The sequence below is a fragment of the Henckelia pumila genome, chromosome 4 (genome assembly GCF_033568475.1).
Source record: "Henckelia pumila isolate YLH828 chromosome 4, ASM3356847v2, whole genome shotgun sequence".
Classification (NCBI taxonomy): Eukaryota; Viridiplantae; Streptophyta; class Magnoliopsida; order Lamiales; family Gesneriaceae; genus Henckelia; species Henckelia pumila.
In genome coordinates, this window is record NC_133123.1 from 38365266 (window position 1) to 38370751 (window position 5486).

General features: G+C 35.5%; 1 pseudogene; it reads left to right on the forward strand.

Moving 5' to 3' along the window:
- Positions 1-263: 263 nt before the first annotated feature.
- Positions 264-2125, forward strand: LOC140860875 (uncharacterized; annotated as a pseudogene).
- The last annotated feature ends 3361 nt before the right edge of the window (positions 2126-5486 follow it).

The window sequence follows — 5486 nt, forward strand, 5'->3', positions numbered from 1 at the left end:
CACATATATATAAATATATATATACACCTCTAAAAAATATATATATATATATATATACACATATATACACACACACACACACATATATATATACACACACACACACATATTGGATGTAGACAATGTTACGTCAGCGGTGCACACAAAAGTGCACATCATGGGTGCTCATAAGTCATAATATCAAATCTATATATATATATATATATAATATTCTTGGCAAAAGATAAGCATAAACAAACTATATATCACAAAGAAATCAAAGAGATATGGAGACTGTACATTTTGGTCATGAGCATCCACTGAAGTTGGAGGAATCGGAGGAAATTCAGCATCGCTGCAACGATTGTGGGCTGTACGTGATGCTGAGTCCCTGTTACATGTGCACCATTCCAGGTTGCAATTTTTATTTACACCAAGCTTGCTCACAACTTCCCCATCAATTGCACCATTATTTTTGTTATGATGGTCCTTATGAAAAAGTTGTAGAACATGATCTTGCTTTGCTTGGAAACCCACGTGGTGAAAACTGTTTGTGTGGTTATTGTGGGAGATTGTGCGAGAATTTCACGTACCATTGCTATCAATGTGAATTTGATGTCCATCCTCTATGTGGGTTTCCCTTAGATATCCAAATAAACCACATTAGCCACCCACAACATCCCATGGTAGTTTTTGGCAAGGAGGCATCGTTGCTTTGTGACGCTTGTGGGAGAGAACATAAGGGTTATTTCTTCTCATGTCACAAATGTAATTTCTGGATTCACCAAGACTGTGCCTTGCTACCCAGCTTTGTGGAAGTCGAAGAGCATCCACTCTATCTCTCCATCGTCTATTCTCCTTCCTCCTTGCTACAATTATATATTACGAGCGATAAATGTCTAATTTGTTCGAAAATAGCAATTATAAAGTTTGGGATTTATTTTTGTTTTACGTGTCAAAGACTGGCTCATGTGGATTGTGCAATATCATGGAAGAATGACTCGGGTAACTAAATTTACTTGTATATTGCTTTCTATATATAAAGTTAGATTTGTCCCCCCAAAAAAAATGTGTATATAAATAATTTCTATGACAAAATTTGCAGGCGCAATATTTCATATGCCGATTGTGTCGAGCGACATGTTTCTGGGTTCGATATTGCCTACTATAGAAGTAAAGGAGGGCAATTCTACCAAAATGTTAGAAAAAAACCACACTGATCTTTCTTTGGTGTTGATGTTGGATGACACTGCGCAAGATTTAGTTTGCAATGCATGCATTCGGCCCATTAATTCACCTCCATATTATACATGTGGTGCCCATTCTCAATGCAATTTTCTCCTCCACAAATTTTGTGTGGATTTTGCCCCTTTCTATCCAAGATTTCTTGTACACATCCGTCACTAACAACCTGATTTCCCCGAGATTGGATGAATTCTTTTCTTTGTTTCGGTGTTGTAGTTGCAACAAGTATTGCAACGGATTCGGATACGTATTTGGTGAAAGCAATTCCATATTCGTCGGCGATGTTGAATGTTCCTTTGCTCCGAGAGTCATCAAGCATGATTCACACAAGCACCATTCTCTTATTCTAACCGATACATCATCAGGAATTGAATCGTGGAAGTCGTGTTGTGGTAAATTATGTTTATACGGATACTGCTGTGGTTTATGTAATTTCACGATACATATTGATTGTGCTCGTCTACCTAAAAAAGTCGCCCACAAGTTCGACAAGCATCCCCTCACGCTAACATTCGCATCTTTTAATTCCACCGATATTGATGACATTTGCGAGTTCTGCGAAAAAGACATTGGTTCCAAGTATTGGTTCTATCATTGTGCCGAATGTGACCAATCGTTTCATGTCGACTGCATTCCTTCACAAGGGGAGTTTTCGAAAATCAAGTTTGGTGGCACAGTGAAAGTGCCATGTCACCAAGATCATCCATTGACTTTGGCGAGGATGATGAATCTTGGCAGCCAAAGGTGTGGTTATTGCCAAGAAATTATCAAAGGCTTCGAAGATGGAATGGCTTTACACTGCCAAGACTGTGATTTTTGGATTCATTTCTACTGCGGATATCGATCCTGCGGTGGAAAGCTCTCACCTCCCTATAATGAGCTTATTTTAGTTGGAATCTGATAAATTAATATGTTTTGTTTGTTTAAATTACTTGTTCCAGTTGTCCATTACTTCAATTACATCTTTGTCAAATATCAAAATGAATATTGTTAAACTTAAAAATAAAATAAAATGTAAGTGTGCTAGAAACTGCTAATTAGCTGGTGATCATTTAAATTACCATTTTATCTTTTTAACAATAAATAAAATATAAATACTATTATTTATAAGAGGTAATATAGTAATTTAAATTCAATGATTTGATTGATGTAAGATAAATAATTAATGATTTGATTGATGTAAAATTATAATTAATAGAAGGATAAATAATATGGTGAGAAGAATGTAAGATTAGACATGATAAATTTATACAAGGATTACTAATAATCAAACCAAACATAGCCTATAAGGATTATTTCGTCATAATTGCTTTACCGAATATAAACATGACCACATATATATATATATATATATGTATATATATATATATGAATATAAAGTTTAGCGATATTGTTTAAGGTGATGGAGTATGTGAACACTTATTTAGTGATCATGTGTTTCATTCCCCCAAATAAAATTTTTAGAACTAGCTTGTCAAATATAACTTGTCTAGTGCAATTTACTTGACTAGCATGATTGACAGGTTATTGCATTAGTTCAGGGGTTTATCCACTACGCATCAAAAGATATTGACTGCTAGTTTCCACACACACACAGAGACATATATAAAGTTTTGATATATTGAACAACAATCATGTGCATTTATGAGGGCACCGCTGACGTGACATCCCTACATCTAATAGGTAAACACCCCATGAGCTTATGCACACATAAGTGCACATGGTGGTTGGCTGATTGCTTACCATATCAAAACTATGTGTATATATAGGAATGACAACGAGGCAAGTCTGAAGCGAGTTTGGCTAAACCCGGGATCCGCCCCGCCACCCCTTTGGATCCACTCCGGCCCGCTTCGCGAACCCAGCGGATTCAATCCGGGTTAGACCCTTGGACCCGCCAAAAATTAAATAATTTTAAATTTATTTAAACTAAAAAAATTAAAATTTTAAAAATTAACTAAAGTTATTAAATTTAATTTCAAATATATATTGATAATATTTAAGATTAAAAAAAATATTTTCACAAGTTAAAATTTATAAATTTGTAATTAATTAATAATTATTAACCAAAAAAATAATGATACATTTTTATATTAAACCTATCATGATAAAATAAATTTATTTCAATCCAATAATATTTTATACTCAAATTATGGATAAAATATTAATTGTTTAGTATAAAAATATAATTATATATTATTAGTATTATATATATTTTTTGTATTTATATATATCCATGTATATTTTAAATTTATATAGATAAATACTTTGGCGGCGCGGGTTCGAGGCAGGTTTGACCAAACCTGGGACCCACCCCGAACCTACTTTGGCAGGTCTAGACGAGGCGGGTTTCATGCAAATATATATTGCATTAATAGAAGCACAAATATAATGCTCTCATTCTCACTTATTTCAATTCCCACTATGCATACATTTTTTCCTCTTAAAAATTCTTGGAACCGAACCGTATTTCGAACAAATTTATCATATAAACATTACTACACTCTCTTCTTCCTCGTGCTCGACGTGAACACCGCCTCCCTTTTTTTTTTTATCATCTTCATCTGTTGAACAGTGACGAGAGACAAAGCTCCATATCACCCAGTCCCTTACGAAAAATTGTCTTGAGGTGGCTGTTTCTTGGTATGTTTCATTTTTTTTAAAACTTTAGCCTTATTTTGACATAGTAGTTTCTTCTTTTATTCTCGTTGTTGTGGGGACCAAGTGAGTGAAGTGTCTGTCTGAGCGGAGCCAGAATTTTTGTTCTACCCGGGCTAAAACTTTAAGCTCTCGAATCTTTTAAAATTTTTAATTGAGCTACCGGGCTAATACCAAATTAATCCAAAGGCTACAGCCCGTTGGCCACAAGTGTGGCTCCGCCATTTGCGAAAAGCTGAAGTTCAGTTCCATTCTTCGGAGCAGTACCAATGGAGGGTAGGGGCTTCATGATCATAAGAAAACAAAGTACTGCAGGATTCCTCACCAAAAAAATTGTGCTCTTCAATTTTCACAAATTCTAGCTGGAAAATCGCCTTGCGTGAATCTCCAAGTTCGCTTGCACTCGTCTTCAAACCTGAAAGCGGCGATATTGCATTCGCAGAAGAAGTGGAGCGATTCTGGATGTGGTGAAAGATCCCAGCAGATGAAGACATTGCTGCGGTCGGGCTATTGTTGTTGTCCTCGTTCAAGATTGCACTTGAATCAGCACTATCAGAGCATCCATCTTTAAAATCACAGAAATATGAAGCATCAACCATCAATGCATTGTTTTCTTCCCCGGACTTCACAAAGTTCAGCAGGGTGGTGGATTCTTGATCACACGAAGATAACGATTTACGGACCAAAGTTTCGAGTTTAGTTTGGTCTTCATTCAGACACCATTGCCTCTTCCTTTTCACCAACATTGCTCTCACTTCTACCACCTTCATTTTGCTTTAGTTTCAGGTCTTTAATCTACAACACAAAATTTCCAGACAAGTATAAAGTGAACTGATTCACTCAAAATGGAAATATATAACACACAAACACACGCATAGTTAATATGCCACTTATGTGCAAACAGATTACCTAAAAAATACATGTCCCAAATCAATATCCTAGAGGCTTATGCACATATGGTCACTTGTTGCCTGTTAGGCTATCCGATGCCACCATAGAATTCACTTTCTCAATATATAGTTCGAATTCGACATACTTCTGCTCGATTAATAAATAGACGAAAGGGAAAAATAATTTTGTATTGGCAATCAAAATAACCACATTAAGGTAGGCATGAAGGATTGTTACCTCACTGATTAAAGCTTCATTTTCACAATCAAAATATTTTTGAGAAGTTGAAGTGATTGTGTCAACTCATGGGTTTGAAAGTCGGGATACCGGGTCCGATAACCTTTTCACTTATGTTTATGAGCCTATGGATCCCCAAAAGTTGGATGAAGTGGCATAAGAGGCGTAAGGGAGCCACAAAGGTTGGGTGAACCTCACCGCCACGTACCTTAGTTTTATAGATTGATCAATCGCTTATATTAATGGTTACACATCGCAGATATGACTCACACTGATGATTTTATGATTATGACATGTCATATTCATGTTATGTATTATGTATTATAGTTATGATTATGTTACGACTCAGAATTATGCATATGTTTTACGATCATGCATGCATAAGACATTTCAAAATATTTTATTATGATATATATGTGCTTGTGTGTGATTTTATTATATATTATCTGTTATAACGGGATGGAACATGTTGAGCC